The sequence below is a fragment of the Macaca fascicularis genome, chromosome 7 (assembly GCF_037993035.2).
Source record: "Macaca fascicularis isolate 582-1 chromosome 7, T2T-MFA8v1.1".
NCBI lineage: Eukaryota > Metazoa > Chordata > Mammalia > Primates > Cercopithecidae > Macaca > Macaca fascicularis.
The window spans coordinates 109261298-109284834 of NC_088381.1; the positions used below are offsets into that span (position 1 = coordinate 109261298).

At 34.5% G+C, this 23537-nt stretch overlaps 1 long non-coding RNA gene across 6 annotated transcripts in view; it reads right to left on the bottom strand.

Moving 5' to 3' along the window:
* The window catches only part of LOC107130405 (uncharacterized), a 98903-nt gene that overhangs the window by 48091 nt on the left and 27275 nt on the right, over nucleotides 1-23537 (bottom strand). The gene's annotated exons all lie outside the window — the stretch shown is intronic.

Sequence of the window (23537 nt, forward strand, 5' to 3'; positions counted from 1 at the left end):
AGTTCAATATTTGTATATAAGATTATATAAAGAAAAAGTTACCTACCTTTTCCAGTAGCTTTTATATCTCTAAGAAAAGCCGCTAATTATTTCTAATGTTGTTAAAAGTATTACTATAAAATAATAAAATCATGAAATTGGCTCCTAACTTCATAAATGACTTTTACTATAATACACTTCAGTATTAGACAGTATTATAAAAATAACATTTGGGTAATAAGAGATCATTATTTCAAATATTAAGTTAAAAATATTAACTGCTAATATTAGATATTTGTTTTTCTAGATTTATGGAAGATCACCATAAAAATGTAATTATAGATTTATGAATATAGACATCGTTAACATCTCTTAGTCTGAGGAGCTTTATTGAAATCCTATTTTATCTCTACCACTTGACAAAGGGTCAAAAATATTAAGGAAGAAATAGAAAAATAAAATAATTATGAGAATCATGATCACTGAACCAATTATATATTTTACGCCTCTTAATAATTATCTCCTTTCTTCTCTCCAGTCAAGGTAGAGAAATTGAGAGAAATACGGATGGTTGGAGAAAGAGAGTGAAGAAAGAAAGCAAGAGGTCAAGAAAAAGTCCACAAGAAATAGGGGACATGACAATTGTAATTTTTTTAAAGGAAAGTATCAAAAATTTTGACTAAATTACGGGGTAAAGGAGCCTATATTTAAACCACTGTGTCATAAAATATTCTTTCACAAAACTGAATACTTAAGATTACAAAAGACTATTGACTGCCACAGCAGCCGTAGCCCTGCCACAGATATCCATGTTGGACGTGTGCACATACATATACATGCATAAATCTCTCCAAGTATAAGTAAACAAGCAAAGGAATGTGATAGGCATGGCAAAGGGGAACATTGGAGAATAACTTAGAACTATTTTTCAATATTTGTCTAAGGCTATTAATGACTAATTCAGGTTCTCTTCTTCTACTGTGAAAAATAACTCTTGCTTCACAGTGTACACAATACCCCTAACATGTATGTTTCTACATAAAGATAGAAATCCTACTTTTATACTCTTGAGAGAGTATTCTTCCCTCCAATGCCATACAAGAGGGCATATCAGAATAGCACAGTGAATCCTGATGATCAAAGAGGTGAGGTGTCTATGACAATTCATTTCCTGGAGCTCACAGCAACCCCGAATATTATTGAATTAGATGGTAGAGAGGAAATGTCTGTGTTGTGTAGTCTTGAAATCATTTCTCTAAATGTGTCATAATATACTGACAGACCATGAATCTTCTATGCTTATCATATAGAATTTTAAGGACAGTGGCTCCAATAATTTTGTTATTTTGGTTGCTTTGATTGTTTCCTCTTTATTTTTGGTTAATTTTCCATTTTTTATACCATGTCCTTTGCTTTGCAGGTGAAGCCTTCCAATACAATAGCTATAGATGTCTGTACTGGGGAATGTTGCACTAGCTGAAAAGTAAACAGTAAAAGCAGGGAAAAAGAGAAATTTCTGAATTTTAATATAAATAATGAGAACTCTGAAAAATGGAAGTATATCATTCATGCTAACACCATATTAAATGAATTTAGGTCTCCTTTTCATAATGTAAACGCAAAGGAATTAGAGAGGAAGGGCAGATCACTTGGATAAAATTGCTGACTGAGCAACACTTCTCAAGCACCTGACTTACTTATGGAGTTCATTACCTATCTCAGAATTGGAGGAACAGTAGACTATGACAATTGCATGGCAGTAGAGCAAATTCTTCTTCCAATTCACAATAAATTTATAAATTCACAATAAACTTCTAGCACTGTAAGAATAGTATACAAAGTAAAAACCAAACAAACAAACCCTCACTTAGCCATTCAATAGCCATTCAACATTCTCACTGCACCCATTAAGCATTCTGTAATAGAAGAGAATTCTGTCTCGAGAATTCTGTCTCAAGAATTCTATCTTAGCATGACAGTTTAATTGTGTTGGATTGATTTATATATTCAAGAAAATAAATTCTAGTTTTATGGCGATGTTTTGTAGTTTGTTGCCTTGAAAATCTAAAAGGATAAAGGGATTCAAGGAAAAGTAAGCACTTAAAAAGGTACTCATAGGGCACAAAAGTGTAGTAGAGACCTAGATAATTGGCTGTCAGTAAAGATGGATGTGCTCAACAAATTTTAGGAGTGATGATAGTGGCGATGATGTTTGTTCAAACTGGTTGTTATTCTCTGTTATAACTTCCTTGCATTATAGCAAATATTATATAAAAATTTTGTACCACATATCACATATTTAATGATAACTTGGAAGATGTCATACATTCCTTACTCTCACTCAAATAAAAGGTAAAAGACAGCACAAGAGAATCCAAAGTCATTGATAAATGAACCTGAGAAAAACTTTCAGAATAAGATGTGATAGGCGACAAGGGTAAACACTTACAAAACAAGAATACATGAATTCTAGGAAACATTAGCGAACACCTGGGCTTTGATCAAGAACATGGGTTGGAAGCTCATGCTATTTGATATACACACTTTAAAAGAAAGGGGGATAGGAAACTGCAAAGGAGTAGGGCATATGGGTAATAACTCTTTGTCCTCTTGTGAGAGACACTATACCATGCACCAAAATCGATCTCCTATCACTGGGCATTGAGCTAGAAATTTAGCAGCCTCATTTGCAGTTAAGTACAGCTGTGTGGAATTCTTTCCCACACAGTGGAACTGAAATGTTACTAGTAGTGATGTAACCCAATTTTTGGCCTATTGAAACCTAACACATTGCTTCTTCATCTAATTCCCTTTCCACTAGCTTCAGGCAAATAATTGTGTTTTCCTAGTAGAGGTATACCACAAAATGGAAGAAACTTGAGTTCTTAGATCACTACATGAAGGAGAGCCATGTCTTTATCTTGACCACCTAACTAAGACTGTGGAAATAAGCAAGTTCCTATTGTACTACGCTAGTGAAATACTGGGATTAATTTCTTTCTAGAGTCCAATCTCTCCTAACTGATGTCTGCCATCTTGTTGGTACCTCAAGGAAGGAGAATGTTTTTGAGAATACAAGTATTCAAAATATAGGAGGCCACTTTGATTTTGTGGTTTTGATAAATTTTTTAGAATCTTGTATATTCATGAAACTCTTCATTAATTCCAAAATAAATAAAGAAAATAAGACTGACACCCTCTTGAAGCTGAAGGTAAAGTTTCTACTAATAAAGATGTTGCAATAAAACTAGGCAGAATAATAAATAGATAAATACACATGTGATAAGGCCTATGACAGAAAAAGTAAACCCAAGGGAAGATAAAGGTGTAAACAAGGGAGAGGTGTTATCACAGGTGAGTCTGGAGGGCTTGGAAAAATGGGGCATTCCAGATGGTAATTGAAAAAAGTATGAAGATCAAACAAATAAACAAATGAAAGCAATGTACTTTCCTGAAACTGAGAATAGTTGAATAATTTCAAGAATTGTGTATAATGAGTTTATACAGTGATCTATCAGGGTTACTATGTGAGACAGGGATTATAAAACATGTTTCAGATTCTGGACTTTTATCTTGCAGGCTGAGAGGTATCGGAGAATTTTTAGCAAAGAAGTGATGTCATTGCATTTTCTGCTGAGGAAAGATTGGTAACCATAAGGAAGGTAGATTGGAGGAGGGATAAGACTGATGACAGGAAATGCCAATTAGACGGTTGATGTATTAATCTGCATAAGAAATAATGAGGCCTGAACCATGTCATGGCAGTGAGAATGAGAGAGAAGCACAGTTTGGAGAGATGTTGAGGTATTTCCTCAGTAATTGGATATATAGGATTTGAACACCAGCAGCTTACTTTTTAGATGCTACCTTACTTACTTGCCATCAAATCTTCCCTGAACCATTCCTCAGTAAAAAACATACCTGAGATGTAATGTCATTTGGTGGTCAAGCGAACCTCTGCTGGTTTTAAACACTAAATGAAAAGAAATAACTGGACTCATTACTCTACTATGTTAGTGTCCCAAAAGAAACATACACTTGTTATATGGGAGCTACCATATTTCCTTCAAAGAAAAAAAAATATGGGAAGTAAAATTGCTCCAATTGCTCTGAGAGTTAAAACATAAAATTATCATAAAACTGGTAAGACAAAATCACCTTGAAAAGACAGAAGCGTCTCAAAACGAGACTCTACTGAAACCAGACAACTCTGTTCTGTATGCCTTTGGTAACAAAAGATGTATTATTTAGTTTTAAAATCAGCTATATGGGGTTGATAAATTTGAATCTAAATCTAAGCAGGCAACCCATTCTCAACTTAACAGTTCAAGACGTTTTATCTGTGGTTATATCCAGGGTTAGTTTAAGAGGGGTTGTTTTTGTTTGTTGCTTAGTCTTCAGAATTTTTCATCCTAGTCATCCCCCAAATCATAAAATCTAATTAAAATCAGTGTTCTTGCCATATACCTGTCAGTCTAAAGATAGTCCCATAGATTCCAGCTATTCTCTAAGCACTGCCCCCTTGAAGTCCTTTCTTTAGAGAAATTATAGAGTAGCTACATTTATTCAGCTGACAAGACTATGGCCAGAACCCCCTATCTTAGGAAGTTCAATAAGATGATGGCATTCACAAGACCCCTGAGAACACAGCCAGCTTGTCTTTTCTTGCTGGTTACTCTATGGCTTTCTTCTTACATTGTTAAGGTGCTATTACTGCTACAACTTCATCATGCTTTCTTCCTGTGCCGCACCCTAGACAAACTGCAAAGTAAAGGCAATACTTTAGAAGTAAGTTTATCAAGAGCAGAGCTAAATTCCCAAAGGAAAGCATAAGTGACCCCTGCTGTGACACAAATCCCAGGCTCCTGAGGTGGAAATGGCCCTGCTTTATTCAAAATGTAGAAAGGAAATGTATATATATAACTCTGATTCTTACAAAATTAGAAAATGATTCCCTTATTAATCTAATATTATGTTCATTTTTAAAGCTGCCTTAAATTACCAAATAGAAATAGGAAAGGATAAGAAAAAAATATAGTTCAGTAATATATTGAGTAACAAATACAGCTCAATACTAACTGGTAGGAAATTCATAATTCTTAATATAGCAAAGACTATATTAAACACAAGGTTGGATATAACACGTTAAATACTTGCTGAATGAAAATGTAAATAGTTCTGTGAAGAAGATTGTAAAGTCATTTACTCCATAAGGACGTTTCAGTCAACAACAGACAGCATATACAATTTGGTACCATAAGATTATAATATCATATTTTTATTGTACCCTTTTAATGGCAGATATGTTTAGATATAGAAGTACTGACCATGGCCGGGACCATGGCCGGGCGCCGTGGCTCACGCCTGTAATCCCAGCACTTTGGGAGGCCGAGGCAGGCAGATCACGACGTCAGGAGATCAAGACCATCCTGGCTAACACGGTGAAACCCCATCTCTACTAAAAATACGAAAAATTAGCGGGGCGAGGTGGCAGGTGCCTGTAGTCCCAGCTACCAGGGAGGTTGAGGCAGGAGAATGGCATGAACCGGGGAGGCAGAGCTTGCAGTGAGCTGGGATCGCACCACTGCACTCCAGCCTGGGCGGCAGAGGGAGACTCCGTCTCAAAAAAAAAAAAAGTACTGACCGTTGCATTACAATTGCCTATAGTATTTAGAAGTAATATGCTTTATAGGTTTGTAGCCTAGGAGCAACAAGCAATACTATATAACCTAGGTGTGTAGTAGGCACTACCATCTAGGTTTGTGTAAGTACTCTATGAAGTTTGTACAACAATGAAATTGCCTGATGCATTTCTCACAATGTATCCCATCTTTAAGCAACAAATTACTGTATTAATTACAAACATGTCACAAAATACTGTATCACACCAAATTCAGTGTAAAATGAGATGGGAAATTTGGGAAAAGTACTCTACTTTTAATATTATTAAATGTAGTTATACATACAAGGATATATTTTGTGTGGAATTTGAAGATATTCCAATATCCACACTCCAGTGCACCAGCAGACAAGGAAACTAATTTGATATGTGATACCAGCAGTCAGTCCTGACAAATACTGGCCTCTGTCCCTGCAAATTTTTTAAGATAGCCTTTCTCAATATTGCTTTCTCTTGTATTTCTTTTTTTTTTTTTTTTTTTTAAGCTTCATGAGATAATTCTTCTCTAAATAAAATACTGAAAGGTAGTCTCTTAAATTTTATCTTGACTGAGGTAGCTTAGCAAAACTATGTAAGTTTAGTCAAGTTATTTTTATCTGGGCTTGCAAAATCACATAATCAAGTTGGTGAAAACAACTGATTTACTGTATTCAAACAGAAACACAAAGTTCTGAAAAAAAAAACCCAGATTGAAAAGTTAAGAATCATGTATTCAATAAATGGGCTCAGTAGTCATCATAATTGCTAACAAATATTCTCTTTTTTTGACTACCAGTTATGACTTTGACAATCATTTCCCAAATGTAACTATCAACCACTGGATTTTTTTTTTTTACATGATATATTTGAATTGGTACAAATTGAGCATTTCTGTTTAACAACTAGCCAGAAAAGTATCAGAGTGAGTCCATGTTACCTACTTATTATATAACAATTAACAGGAAAAGAAACAAATAATATTTAGAGAGTACTTACACTTGCTAGGCTCTGGGCTAACAGTTTTAAATGCATGATTTATTTAATCTTCAAAGCAGATGTATAAGTATAATCACCATAATTTTGCATTTACAGTTGAGGAAATTGAGGTTTAAAGAAGTGAAGTGAGGTTTCTAGGGTTGCTCAATTGGTTAGCTGAAAATGTTTTCTTTAGTATATTGACATGCTTTTCTAAAGGTCCATAGAAGAAGTAAATACATTAAATATCACTGTAACTGTATTAAGCAGTAAGCAACTTCGTTTTCATGTTTTGTTCCACTTCCTGAATTTGAGAGCTCTCCTTACATAAAACGAAGATTAATCAACATGTATGCTATACTATAATCATTTAGGTTCAATTTTCCCTTTCGGTTTTAATTTTTAAAACCTGATTTGAAAGTTGGTTTACTTTGAAAATATATATACACACATATGCACATAATTTATATATTATGAAATCTAGGATATATCATCACAGGTATGAATTGATGTCAACTTAGATAATAAAGCATAGTTCTAATCAAATATCTTATTATTGTTCCTTCCTAATAAACCAATCTCCCAATCTATTTAGGTATTCTATTTCTAAATGAACACCACTTTTACATGACTATTATAAAGGATTAACAATCTCAAGATTTCCAGCTTACAATCAGAGAACTGTATAGGTGTTCCCAACTGTAAGCATTATTTTTCTCTTTATCTAAAAATTAAAAAAAATTAAAGCACAAACATTGGTTTGAATTTTTTTTATCTACACAAGAATCACCTATTTCACCTATAGATTTACTATATTATGTGTATAATTAACAAATTTCAAACATTATTTGAAATATTTTATTTTTGAAGGTTATTTTAGTTTCCAGGAACATGCTTGTTTTATAAAATAAATCATATTTGCATAGGGACAATAAGGAACCACATGCAAAACTCTAACACACTATGAAAATGTGTTTGATTTACAGTTGAGGAAATTAAGAGAAGAATATTCATTAATATTTGGAGTATTTTATAGCTATCAGCATAAATTCAGTAAGAGTTTAAAGAATAGATATATTGGGCTGGGTGCAATGCCTCACGCCTGTAATTCCAACATTTCGGGAGGCCGAGGAGGGCGGATCACGAGGTCAGGAGTTTGAAACCAGCCTGGCTAAAATGGGGAAACCCAGTCTCTACTAAAAATACAAAAATTAGATGGACATGGTGGCATGCACCTGTAATCCCAGCTACTTGGGAGGCTGAGGCAGAAGAATCGCTTGAACACAGGAAGCAGAGGTTGCAGTGAGCCAAGATCATGCCACTGCACTCCAGCCTGGGTGACGGAGTGAGACTGTCTTAAAAAAAAAAAAAAGTATAGATTATATTTATCTACATATTTAAAATATTTTGCATACAAATTCATTACCTAAAGTCTGATATGGAGTGCCCATGAATTTTATTGGGTTTTTGAAAGTCAGAATTTTTATTTGAAATGTGAGAATATCTTATAGTTAGATATAAAGAAAATATTCTCAAGATTTAAAAAATTATGACTATAATGATGATGGTGGAAAAGATGATAAGGACAAGTCACTTGTACTTCTTCAAGAATGGTGGTTGGTTTCTTTCAAGAATGCGGGAAAGCACCAATATCTCTTTTAGAAACTGTATAGTTTATTAAGGAAAAATTAAATCGGATTCTTTTCTTTCTAAAAGGACTATTGAAGAAAATGACTAAACACATATATGATTTATAAACAGATAATTATAAAATTCTCCTAATGTAAAACTGTTTCAAATATTCTGTTCTATTCCCTTAAACATTTAGCTTACTGTACTCTGAGCAGAAATTATTTATTTGCATAACATCGCATCTTACTTTAGTGTAGAACAAAGTCAAATGTTGAATGATTATATTAGCAATTTTAAACTGTTTTTTTGATTATGGAATTGACTCCATTCTTTCTGCCTCCACAGATAATATCAAGATAAATATATTTTCAGTGATTCACCTAATTTTATTGTCCTGACTTAGAGGTGGCCTTGGTGGAGAGTTTACTCTATCACTGAATTATGTCAGGGGGCATTATTTAAGAGTGTTCATTCCTAAAATCATCATTTTTAGTTCATGTCTTCCCAAATGTAACTGGCTTAAGTCAACAACTCTACAGAGTTGGTCACTGTCACCTCATAGAGTTCCTACTAATTTAATTTGGTAGTTTAAGAGAAGGTAAGTTTACTGAGTTTCCTGGGGATACAGAAGGTATTTAATAGGAATATTTTTATAGAACTTTTTATTACGATGTGAAAAGTTAATTTACCTGCTTTAAAATATATCCAATTTAGGCTTAGTTCAATATAGTAGATTAAGCTGGCATAAAAAAAAAAATCATTCTGTACCTCCAGATTTCTTTTTAAAGTGTTTTATGGAAACCACTTCTAAGAAATTAAATGCTGGCTTTATGTCTTGCTTTACATGAGAGATATAAATAGCTATACTCACTTTTTTTGTTTTTAGTATAGGTATACATTAAAAGATATTATCTACATTGTTATTAATTGTTTAGGACATTATACCAAAGTTAGTAACCATTTGTTTAAGCTATTATTCCAGAAGCTTGTGTTCCCAGCACATTGGTTCTACCTACACAATTATACGTTCAGTATCTAAGTAATGTGTACTAAGATTTCACTATGTGTTAAGCAATGCAATAGTATATTACGTGCATTTTATTGCACTTAATACTTCCTGGCACACATGTGACCAAACTATGATTCAAATATAAATCTGACTGGAAAAAATCACAGCCTCTTAAACTAATTCTGTGTTGCATGTCTTCTTACTGGTTAAATAAAATGTGAAATGGGTTATAAATAATCATTACATGGTTATTTATTTCTTTTTTGTGGAGTAGTTTTCTTTTAAATAAAAGTATTTCTTCTGCGTTACAAACTCTTTCCAGTTAATGACTTATTTCCCATAATTTATACTAACAACTAACATTCTAAATTGTTTTGCTATTTTGCTCTGTAAAATAGCAACAGTGTAAGAGTTACAAGAGCAATAACAATAGTATTCCCCAGTGATACTGCCTTTAGGCAGGCGTATTCTAAGAGCTGTCCTCAACATGTCACTATGTTCCAGAATATAAAAGAGCATAATAAAGGACAACACTTAAAAGTGGATTGTAGTTGCCTTGGTTTATAATACTCAACTCTGAAAAAGAAACTGTAAAATGTGTTAAAATTTTAGCATAGTCGGCTCAATTATGACAAGCTTAGTTTCTTGGTATTTAGGAGGACACCTAAAAACAAATGCTTATTCTTTACTCTCTTTGCAGTCTTCTTAGATAGGAAAAACTGTCTTCATAGAGTACTTTTCTGTCTTTTGTGTTGGCTTCATTATGTCCTTGATCATCTAAAAAAAGTGGAAAATACAATATGTCTCACCTATTGCATACTATATTTATTTTTAAGTGTTTCATTATTATGTTAATTAGGCAACCATGTATGGTTTTTCAGGGACCTATCTTAATCAAGTCTCTTCTCACAAACGTTTTAAAAATTTTATTCTACCTGATCCTAAGCACAGAAAAATATAAAATAACATTTTCAGGATATCCCTTGTGCTGAAAAGTCTTTTTGAAATTTTTCTGAGAGCTTCTGGAAAATTACAAAAAAAAAAATTAACTTTATTATAAGAGAGATGCTAGAAATAACTAGATTTGCTTGAACAGTTTCCTGAGAGGAGCTGATAAACCAAAAGAGACATACAGCTTTTTCTAGGTTAAATTGTTGTAGTTAAAATTCTATCAATGTAAATATAGCAGGTCCTCAAATAACATTGTTCTGTTCAATGTCGTTTTGTTAGCTGATGGGGGCGCTGTCTGCGTGGAGTCTGCATGTTCTCCCCATGCCTATATGGGTTTTCTCTGGGCACTCTGTTTTTCCCCCATGTCCTAGAGATGTGCACGTGTCCATATGGTCCCAGCCTGATTGTGTGTGCGTGTGTGTGTGTGTACGTGTGAGTGCGCCCTATGTTGGAATGATGTCTTCTCCAGGGCTAGTTTCTTCCTTGCACCCATTACCCTGAATTGGAATAAGCAGGTTGGAAAGCTGAATGAAGGGATAAATACAAATTAATTCTCAAATAACACTTTGTAAAGCCATACAAATGCTTGACAATAAACCAAGTGGTAAGCAAGAACTGGGCCAGCCCCCAACATATCTGTTACTGTTTATGCTACAATTTGTGAACTGTAGGTTGTACTCCTTAAAAATTTCCCTTTGTAAACATTTATTCCTTCATTTAACTCATCACCACTATGACCACCATCGCTCACCAATTCACTAAAAATTGGGCAAAAAATTATCTTACTTGGTTTTATGAATATTTCTTAAATGTATATATAGCTCATGGTTATTTCAATGGGTGTTTGGGTTTTTATCTAGGAGTTTAGTGATGTTTTAGTGACCAGAAATATGCCATAGGAACTTAACACTTGTTTATATCAATTAGCCTATGTTAAAATTGGTTTTCTTATAAATCTTTTCACTTAAAGTTTCAGTTTCCAACAACATAACAACATTATGTGAGGGCTAGTACGTCTTTACTAGTAAGTCAAAACATATGTGATTTGAGGAAGTCTCCCTGTAAATATGCCAATGCCCTGGATGTCCATGATGTGTTTTTATTATCAGGAAAAGCACTGCTCAGTATTTTTATGAAATAGTTCTTTCGAATTTTCTAATATTTATTGGAATCCTGATAATGTTTGTTTGATTATGTTACATAACAAAAGTATAAATTGTCAGTTATAATTTCAGTTATTATTTAAAATATTAACTTGGTCACAGTTTTTACTTCTTTAATTTCAATTAAATCTCTTCTAGGCCAGTGCACATTAGATTCATTCTGAAAGGAGCTGGGCACATTCCTCAGCCCCGGGGTAAAAACTCCCTGAGCCCAGTACAAACACATCCCATCCTCCCATCCCACCACATATCGCCATATATCTCACAAACTCCCTGAGCCCAGTACAAACACATCCCATCCTCCCATCCCACCACATATCGCCATATATCTCTCAAACTCCCTGAGCCCGGTACAAACACATCCCATCCTCCCATCCCACCACATATCGCCATATATCTCACAAACTCCCTGAGCCCGGTACAAACACATCCCATCCTCCCATCCCACCACATATCGCCATATATCTCTCAAACTCCCTGAGCCCAGTACAAACACATCCCATCCTCCCATCCCACCACATATCGCCATATATCTCTCAAACTCCCTGAGCCCAGTACAAACACCACCTGGAAAGTCTCCGATAAGGAGACAGCCGTTCAAGGTTTTACTGAAAGCGCGGGAACCAAAAGAATTCCTTTGTTCCCCTGTAACTCTCGGGCTATAAAAAGCAAACGCTCGCATTGTTCGGGGCCCTCTTGTATACTGTGGAATGGAGGGACCAGGTTCGAACTTGTAGTAAAGATCCTTGCCGCTTGGCTTTGACACTGGACTCTGGTGGTCTTCTTTGGGGAACGAACGGTCTGGGCATAACAATTCATGAATTTTATTAAAATACGGATATCTAAACTCAACCCCAGGTTTTGTTGATATTCCTGGAATAAGGTCTCAGGATTATTATACAACATATCTAGAGCTTTTTTCCTCTATACATATTATGTTATTAATTCATTTTTATAAAGCTGATGCAACATTCACCAACTTATTTGAAAACAGATAGTCATCTTAATCATTATCCTTAGAAATATTTGTCTAATTCTTTGTATTTGAATGGCTTTTTTAATCTGTTTGTTTTGTATTATACTGGAGGGAAAAATTTCAGTGTCAGTTGCATTATTCTTATTATGAACTTTCAACAGACTTTTTACATTTGAAAATTTTCAATAATAAAATAACAATTATCATTAAATTTATGTTATCCAAAATAGTTTTATTTTATTCTAATGCTTTTTAAAACACTCTGTTATAGGTGAGAGTTTGTTTGTTCAACAAAGAACCATCTCAAAATCTCATGGAAAACAATTTGACTCAGTACTTTATTGACATTTCAAAAAAGAGATTCCTGGGCACAGTCTTTAAGCAGACTGTGCTTAGATGACATGACATTCAGACCATATCCATATGTTAAGTCAGGATTTCCAGATTTTTTAAAAAATTCAAACACAGACAGTTTCATGCCATTGTTAATCAAAAATCAAGAGGAATATAAACTGATTATATGGGACTAAATGAACTGATCAGGGAAATTTTACTGTAATTTGTTAGAATTTTTTTGATGTGGTTTTAGTGTTGTCTTTTCCAGATATTTAAGGAAGCCCTTTCTGTTTCTTCTTAAGCTATTCTTTAACTTACAAAAATTTATTAGATTCTGCTTTTATGAACTATGATGAAACATTTTAAAATTAAATTTGATTCTCATTGATCTCTCCAGTTTAAAAAATCCCTAAGTCGTTTTTTTCTTTTCATGCAATATTTTTATTAATATACTTTCAGTAAGAATCTGTTTTCCTTTCTCTAGAATATAATTTAATACACTATACAAGATAGGCTTGACCTAGCATGCCATATTTGTAAATGATGCTCCTTTAATCATGTATGATAAGCCACTTTTACGTTACTTGGTTGACTTAACTTACAGATTCTAGAAGAGACTAATTTCCCCAAATGTATAAGCAGTTGAGATGTTGTGCAGAATCTTGGGCTTAGTTTCATAGTCTCTGGATATCAAATAATACAGACTTTTAAAAGTCTTACCTGAGATTCCAAAAGAAAATTTCCAGACAGGAGTTAGTTTTGTGATCTTGGTAAAGGTTCAATACCATATGGCTCTAGACTTTTCAAAGCAAATTGAAGGAGGCTTCATATAGTAAAGTGATACTCTTTCTGTGCCTATAAAATTCATCAGGCCAAGCTCAATGTGAAAAACCTCATTTTGTGATTGAGTTGTATTTCCATAGAATTATTATAATCACAAGGTGGGGACAGGTGGGTTATGAAAGACTTTGAAATGTACAAAATAAGACTAATGTAATGTGTACAGTGTCAAGCTTAATTTTTCAACTCTTTATTTTATTGTCTTTTTAAAGAGATAAAAAAACTCTTTTTATAGAGTTTTAAGCTATTTTAAAACTCTATAAATTGTAGCAAATGAATAGTAGTAATACCAATTATTCTTGATTATAGAGCTTCAAATGAATTGCATTCTGTGGAATGTGACTGATTATTGTCCTGTAAGTATTTGTTTTGCATCCATCTTTAAGTGCATTTTAGAGTTCCTTATTCCTAATACGTCTCTCCTATCTCTGAATTCTCCTTTGTACTACTTGAAACCTATTACCAGGTTCCTTCTTAATAAGTAAGTTTAATAAAATCTTTTGCACATGTTCAGTACATGTAAGTATTAGAATCATGATTATACACTAAACTGCTATTCTTTAACATAAATGAATCTAAATAAAGATTATAAATGAGAATTACTATATTTAAAATTTGATTATGTTAATGATCCATTTACTGCTATAGAACTTCTATTTTACTCAAACTTACAAACAATAAGCTCTTAAACTTGGAATATGTATGGCATAACTAGTGAATAATGGTCAGTATTTCAAAAACAATCACTTTTTACAAAGCCAAGTCTTCGGGATCAGATGGATAAAGGCATCTGTTGGAATGATATAATACTTACTGTCAAAGGAATTTACTCCTGAGTGAAATAAAACAAAGCTGTAAATGCAAACAGGCAGAAGAGAACACAATTTTTTTTCTCTCTGCCTCTCTTTTTACCATAAGAGGCAGATCAGGCCAGAATGTCGGAAAGGGTAATTAGAAGATCATTCTACTCACTACAAAGCCTGAGTTTCCCTGGAATTACTGCAAAGATGCTTAGAGGTTTCCAGAGCTAATTAAAAATGCTAAGAAGCAAATTAACACTTTCTCTCTAATAAACTGCAAACAGATAGTTAAGTCCCTTTAATAATGTTCCAAAGTCTCCCAAACAGCTGGAGCAAGCCCAGACAGATTGAAGTGAACAAAGCAGGCAATGTGAAATAAAGGCACCATGCCCAGGGTATTTGGATGGCCAAAGACGGAGTGGGAAAAAATTAAGGTACATCCTAACTGAGAGTGTGAAGGAGCTTGATGAGAATACACAGAAGTTAGTAGAAATAAAAGTTTAGTAACCTACACTTTCTTTCAGCATTTGTTTAGTACCATTTGTGATTTCCATCACTATGGTTCTTTTCATTTTAAATACAGCTATTTATTTGTTATTTTCTCTATCTAAATCATGTGTCGCTTTCTGTTGATTTTCTAGCATCCAGTGAAGTGCAAAATCAGAATAGCTCTTTGATATTTTTTGATAAATAAATGGATGAGTAAATAAAAGAATTAATGGATTGTTGATGTAACATGTTTTTCAGGCAAAGCTTAGAAGTGTTAAGAAAATACAATTTCTCTTAAAAATAAAATATTTTAGGCCGGGCGCGGTGGCTCACGCCTGTAATCCCAGCACTTTGGGAGGCCGAGGCGGGCGGATCACAAGGTCAGGAGATCGAGACCATCCTGGCTAACATTGTGAAACCCCGTCTCTACTAAAAATGCAAAAAATTAGCCGGGCGAGGCGGCGGGCGCCTGTAGTCCCAGCTACTCGGGAGGCTGAGGCAGGAGAATGGCGTGAACCCGGGAGGCGGAGCTTGCAGTGAGCTGAGATCGCGCCACTGCACTCCAGCCTGGGCGACTAAGCGAGACTCTGTCTCAAAAAAAAAAAAAAAAAAAATTTTGGCTTATAAAGTAATTCATCTTTTGTTTGAAAATGAGTTTCTATATCTCCTTTTTAAGCTGTTACTTATTTCCCACCAAAGAGCCAGAGTCACTCCTTTTAAATAATACAATAGATAGATCTTATCCTTCTGCCATCCAAAATTTCCCAAGGTCCCCTAAATGGCAGTTTAGTGACATCCAAATTCAACCCTCCACCCATGAATCCCTAATTCCCTGATGCATATTTTACCATGCTGCCTCTTACCCACTCACTTCCTAGCTTTAGCCTCACCACCCGTTCTGTGTCTCTGAGTCATGACAGTCCCTTTCTTGCCCCAAAGTCTTCCATTGTGCTCTTTCCTACTAATGGAATTATCATCTTTTCCAAGTTTATTCAGAACTCTGATCAAGTATCAATTTCTTGGAAAGATCTTACCTAAGGATTCTATCATTTTACTTTACTTTTTAAAACATTGGTAGCACTAATTCATCACTTAAAATGATTTTATGTATTTACGTGTTTGCTTGTTCACTTTTGTCCAAAAACAAAACAAAACAAAAAAACCTTTCTGTCTTTGTTCACATCTTTATTCCCACAGTAAAGACTGTGCCTAGAAAATAGTACATGTGCAATACATATTTGTTGAAGTAATTAATGTTTAGAAATAGGAGAATAAATTTAAATTTAGTAAGTAATGGTGTTTGTAGAAAGATTCAACAATGTAAAGGTTAAATTAATTTTCATGTTTTGAGATCTAAATAAGAATTAGCAACTAAGACTCTTCTTGACCAAATTAGAGTCAGGCTCTCCTTAATGCTCTTTTTGAGGCCTTGACTTTGGGCTCTGTCCTTAGCCCACTTAGCTAGGTTCGTTTAGCAAAAATCCCTCCCCCTTGTTACCAAATTCTAACACAGACACTAGTATTTATGGCTGGCTACTTGGTATAGGACAGGCTGGTATCATTTGTGGGGAAGCTTTTATGTGTGTGTGTGTGTGTGTGTGTGTGTGTGTATAGTATATCATGTTTTTAAAAGTTAATTTTCCTTGGGTAAAAAACAAACAAGTCTAGACTGCTACCTCTTACACACAACAAAAATTTCAGTTGGGTCAAAAACCTAAATATGAAAAACAAAATGTCGTAAAAAATTAAAAATATGTATATTTGGAGAACACCTTTATGACCCTGAGGTAGAGAAGTCTTTCCTGATAAAGAAAACACACACACACACACACACACACACACACACCCCCCATAATGGAGACAATAAATAAATTCAGCTACAACAAAATTAAAAACCTTTGTAAAGAAAAGACTATAAAAATGTCAACAGATAAGCAACAGTTTAAAAAATATATTTGCAACCCATAGCAATGAGATCAATTTTCAGGATACCTAGATATCAATAAAGAAAAAAAAAAGCAACAATAAACCCAGTGGGGAAAAATGGTAAAGAATGTGCACAGGAGATTCATAAGAGAGGACATGACAAAAGAAAATAATAACACTTGATTTTAAATCAATATATTTATAGACAAAGTCATAATCATCAGTCACTCTTCAGGTTGCTTAACTATATTTTTACCACGCAAAGAATAGCAGACTCCACCCCCACACCCAGCCAAAGTGCTCACTGTAGCAGGAGAGTGGGTTGTCTTTCAACCTGTGTCCTCTAGATCCTTTCTCAATGGTCTATGGCTCAGGCCCACAGGATAATTAGCTGACGGTTTAAGTTCAACTTTGTGGGTTAATTAACTGATGGTTGAAATTACTTACTGACTTTTACTTCAACTAAAATTATCACAGGTATGTATTTTCCCTAGCATAAAGTAATTTCACAAGGACATTTTCAAAGATAAAAGAAAAAGAACCACCATTTATTCTGATATTTTTGGAAGTGAATTTCTGAGTATAATGGTAATTTGTACAAATGTATTAGTCTCTTCCCCTTTCTAAGAGTTCTACTGGGATACCAACTGCATATTAAAATTAGGAAATATGTTCATCCATACTGGAAAACAGAGATAAGTAGCAGCCTTTTGCTGGAAAAAAACAAATAATTTATATTTATAGATATATGTAATTCATAATGTGTGTATATATATATATTTATTTTTTATCTGTTTTTTCAGAATTGATCATAATGAAGAAAGGGTGACTTAAGAAAAAATTCCTGTGAAGGAACAGTTTGTCTACGTGTTAAATGAAAGAAACAGAATTTCAGTAATCTTCCCTAACCTGAAAAGCCAAGACAGTATGTAGGACGGTCAGGAGATGCATCTGCTTAGAACCAGTAACTTTCTAAAGTGCACTGGGTTAAAAGCCACTACATTTTTTATCCTTGGCCTATTCTGGTTTAGACAGACACGCCACAGTCAATACTATTGCTCACGTCTGATGAAGAAGAAACTGCCAGGCAAAAGGGAGCACCAGTTGGGTGCGGCAGCTCACGCCTGTAATCCCAGTACTTTGGAGGCCAAGGTAGGTGGATCACCTGAGGTCGGAAGTTCGAGACCAGCACGACCCAAGTGGAGAAACCCCATCTCTACTAAAAATACAAAAAAAAAATTAGCTGGTCATGGTGGCACATGCCTGTAATCCCAGCTACTTGGGAGGCTGAGACAGGAGAATCACTCAAACCCGGTAGGCAGAGGCTGCAGTGGGCTGAGATTGTGCCACTGCACTCCAGCCTGGGCAACAGAGTGAGACTCTGTCTCAAAAAAAAAAAAAAAAAAAAGGAGCAACACCTCACACCTCACCCCACTCACCCCAAATAACTACTGGCTACCACTTGAAACTAGGGAAGAACATTTTTGTTTTTACTTCAGTATCAAACTAAGTGCCATGGCTGCCTCTCCTTAGGCCACATTCCTTATCTTCTATGGTTGCTCTTAACACTGAACAAACAAATTCAAATAATGACAACTCTGATCTCTTCTTTTTTTTTTCAATTAAGCTTAAAAGAACTGATCAGAATTTATAAACTCTTATCCCAGTACTGGCTAAGACTAGTCTTGATAAGGATGATCAACAGGAAAAGTCTACATAAATTTAAGTTTACATGAATAATCAGAAAATGCTCTTTCTTATGTAATAAACCTATTGTAAACTTGTAGGAAAAGATTGTATAAAACATTTGGCTTGTGATCACAACAAGATAAGAAGGCATGTCTTCTATGCTACTAGACTTGGAAGTTGCAAGCTATTCTGAAAATAATTATTAAAGCAAGAAAAATTGTTTTGCATATTGAAATACTTATTGGTAAACTATGAATAGTAAAATGGTATAACACTAATTGATACCTCAGCAAATCCTGGTGTGAATTTTGAATTTTAAGGATTAAGAAATAATTCCATAAAGAGCCAGAGCAACCAATCAAAACATAAAAGCATTTGGCCATGCTTCTTTTCAACAAGCATAAAGGTCACAACAGAAAGGAGTGAATAATAAAGAAAATAATATTTATAAAAATTTTCTGTTTCCCTTCTTGCCTGTGAATAACTGCTATTCAAACGTAAACTATGTTTTCTTTTTTCTTTTGAGATGGAGTCTTGCTCTATCACCCAGGCTGGAGTGCAGTGGCGTGATCTCGGCTCACTGCAACCTCCTCCCAACCAGGTTCAAGAGATTCTCCTGCCACAGCCTCCCCAGTAGCTGGGATTACAGGCGGGCACCATCATGCCTGGCTAATTTTTGTATTTTTATTAGAGATAGAGTTTCGACATGTTGGCCAGGCTGGTCTCAAACTCCTGACCCCAGGTGATCCACCCGCCTCAGTCTCCCAAAGTGCTGGGATTAGAGGCATGAGCCACCAGGCCCCGACTGTTTTCTAAAGTTATAGTTTGTCAATGGCAGAGTTCAGGTTATGTTCTCTGTCTTCAAAGTCTGGATTGTTAACTACTGCATTTTTCAGAATTTCGTGTGAGAATCAAAAATTCAATCTTCAGAAAATTGTTCTTCCAGTTCAAGCACAGAAAAATATATTTACATACTACCATATTTCAAAATTAAACTTCCCACACAGACTTTCGAATTAAAAAAATGCAAGCAATTAATCATAGTAAGTGTGCAGGATTGGAGAAGTCAGGGTTTAACAATGACAATGATTAAGAAAAAATTACAAAAATCACAAGACATAACATAAATTCTAAATTAATCATTGTTAAATTTTAATGTAAATATCAGAGCAACTTCTTTGAGAAAAATTGAGTCAAAATTAATAGAATTATTCTACATCTAAAAATTGAAATTAGATTTAATAGGAAAGTTAAATGGAAGAAGTAAATGAGAAAGGAATAAGTATGCTACACTTTTTGGAGAAAATACATGGTTTCAATTTTATATAGGTAATTAAAAAATTTAAGTCTAAATATGTTATTATTATTAATTATAAGTAATCACTAATAGATAAAAATAGAATGTATACCTTCTAAATCAAAGATGGAGAAAAAATAAAATACTATAATATGTTGGGGAAATGTCTATAATAAAATAATGTAAAAAATGTGCACTATGTGATTTTATTTTTTGTGCCTTTTCCCTATACTTTTCACATTATCTAAAAGAAATTTTATCAAATGTTAAGTAAGAAAAATATTTTAAATGATAGATTGCAAAAACAAGAGACTCAATTTTATCAACTAAAACATAAATTTAGAAAACAAAACGAAGAAAACAAGGGAAGAAGGAAGGTGGGAAGGAAAATGTTCAATAGTTTATTTTGTTTTGTATAAAAACTTTGTGTCAACCTCTAAGGACAAATAAAAATTAAAAAGAAAAACCTTCATTCTTCCAGATAATAGAGAAGTCCTCTTTCCTTTTTTTTTTTTTTTTTTTTTTTTTTTTTTACCTTTACTTTAGGACACTTGTAAGTACTTTCTTTTCTCTTTGAAAGGTATATAAATTCTTTTCAAAACTAGATAGTTCTTTTGTCACCTTTATGACCCAGGGATGTCTTTCTCAAAGATCTGAGAGTCATCTCTTTGACATGTGAAAATCAGGGAAGATAGCAGCCCAATCTCCCACTTTCTGTGGGAAGGCAGGAGCCTAACTTCAATGCCCTTATTCCAAGTTTTAAAACTACCTCCTGTAATAAAGAAATGAGAAGATTTTTTCTCCAGAAGAAAAAGGCAACTAGCTAGCGTGGATGGTCCCCCTAATTACCAGGTAAAGTAAGAAGGAACTATGTGGACAAATGATGCTGTCAAGTTCTCTTACTTGAGGACTAGTTACTGTTTATCTTGGAACGATGTTATGTATCTGCTTGGCTATATAAAAGGGTGAGATTTCTTTCTGTCTTTGCAATTTCTTAGCAGATTGCCTGTGATGAGCATCACATTCTGATTTGATACTTATTCGGTAGTGAAAGAATTTTCCTTTTATTACCTTTGTGGAGAGAATTTCTGGGCTGGGAGAATGTGTTATTTTAAATTACATTTTCCCATCAACCCATAGCAATTCATCTGAATTATGAGTTTCAGGATATTAATTCTTTTCTTTCTCTCTTCCTCTCTGTCTGAGCAAATAATGGATTAATTGTTTAGTAAAGAAAAAATTTAGTGTAAAAAAAAGAGATTAAAGAACTAATAAAACTCTAGGTGCTATTAATACATTACAAGCATTGCCTCATAAAAACATCTAAGAAATTATTTCACAAAGTTCAGCAGTCAGGCTCTAAATATGAAGTCTCTGATGCATAGACATTCCTGAGATGATGAACAGTATGTGCCTGCCAAAAAACCCTTGCGTTTTATAGCATTCATATCCCTATCTTAAGGAATTTAGGAGTACAAGCTCTCTGGCAATCAGGAAAATCATTGTCTGAATTCAATTTCTATGGACTTCCTTTATCTCTCTTAGCCTGCTCCTCTCCTCAGACAAGGATCTCTTCTTTTTTATTTAGGATCAGAGCTCTAGCAAAGGTTGATTAGGTTGACGTAATATGTGTGTTTTCTTCTATAAGATGTATTTATTTTGTTTAGACACACACGGGCTCATCTTTATGAAAACATAGAGGACATTAGTTCTAGGTCTCCCATCGAAGAACTAAATATTTGTTATTTATTTAAATGCCCACTGAAATTATGAATAATGAAAAGTTTGCTTGGCCCTCACAAAGAAATATATTCATCTATAATATAAACACTGACACAACTTGCCTAGGAATATAACTTGATGGCATTCATTATTTGGCAAATTTTCATTGAAGCCAATCCTCAATCCAAACTGGGTGCCAGTACCCTAGATTACCATTTTGAATATTTCCCTTCCATTTCTTCCTTATGTGTAGCCACCTACAATTCTTAGAATCCATGTCCCAGATTGGATGAAAAATCATGGCTCTAGATATTTCATCTAAGAACATATTACAGACTACAGGACTGTTAAACACACACACACACACACACACACACACACACAGGGAATTGTGAAAGGTAAATTATACTGAGGTACTAACTCAGTTATCACCTCATGAAGACTACTGAACATCCTGTTACGGGGATCTTTCAGAAAATGTTATTCATTGCCAATAGATCAAAAATAATACCTGTATTAATTGTGAATTTTAAGAACACATATAGTCCCCATTTACTTGGAAGATCAGGTATTAAAAAAAAAAAAAGCTTTGGTAGATTTAGTGATTTATCACAAAATTGATATGGGACAACCATTAATCTATAAATCACTAAGCTGTGGTTTTATTACTGGTGAATTAGGATCCCAGTAAATATTACATTAGCATCACACAGAAATGCTGGGGGAAATATATATGCATGCCTACGCACACTGGTATGTATATGTCTTGCTTTCCAACTCTTCCATCCACCCCTTTCTTTGCAGAAGAGTGGAGATCTTGAACTTTAATGCCAATACAGAAAACATGGATAAACTCTTGAACTTCATAAGAAAACTATTAACTGGAACCCCCAAGGGGAGGAATAATTGGTAAAAAATAATAATTATAATAATAATAGATACAATATGGATTAGACAAAACTGTGTAAATCTATCCAGGAAAGAGTGCTTTTCTGGACTGACCTAGTCACCCAACATTTTTTCGTAAAGGGCTTTGTAAGGGGTAAGTTCTCTGTTCTGACTTCTTAACTCTATCATTGCAGTGCAAAGGCAGTCAAAGACAACATGTAAATATGGGTGTGGCTACGTCCCAATAAGCCTATATTTACAACAGCAGATGTTGGGTGGGATTTGGATCATGGGCTCTAGCTTGTTTTTCCCTGTCCTATACTTGAGATTAAATTAAATATCTCAACCGGAAATTCAAAATTCATGGTGTTGATTTTTTTTTCCTCATAAGAGGAAGGTTAGGGAGACAAAAACTTCAAACCCCGCTGCTGCAGTTGATTCTGAGGCCATAAGTGGTACTTGTCATCACCTTCTTCTATCACCCATTCTAGATTCCTTCTTTCTTCTCTTAGTACCTGCGCTATATCTGTATGTGGTATTTCTTAAGGAGTGACCCAGCCCCTTATAACTCAAAGGTCTGAGTTCCTGGGTACCATGCCCCTATCAAATCATGTTTCCACATTTGTGCATTTACAGATAAGCAGAGAAAGAAGCTACAGAAATGGGACCCTGTAAATTACCTGAGCACCAAAAATATTCCTTCCTGTCCCCATTATGAGGCAGCTGCTTACTTCTCATCATGACTAAAGTCAATCACTTCCACAGTGTAGTAGTTCCTTTCTGTGCTTATTGTTCTGCCACTGCCAAGAAGACCCACATGAACAGATGGAAGCTTGAGCTCTGTGTTATGCAGGATTCTTCATTTTCCTGACCTTCCCCAAGAAAAGTGTTATCTGTTTGAGAGCCAGCATCACTGTGGCCATTGATCCTAAGAAGGAGGAGTACAAATAACCTCTGTTGGTTTCTGAAAGCAATAGTGACTAGAGGTACTTCTACTCCTATGATCTCATTGTAAGATTCATATATTCTACTTAGTAACACAACAGCATATAATGAGCATCATTTAAGATGGATACTGTACCCTGAAGGATAATAGCCCATTCTCAGAGGGTGTCATCTCCAAGCTGGTACCTGGGCTACACCTAAAAGATGCTGCTCTAATTCTCTATTTGATGGCAATTTCAGAATGATGCAGTATATGATAGG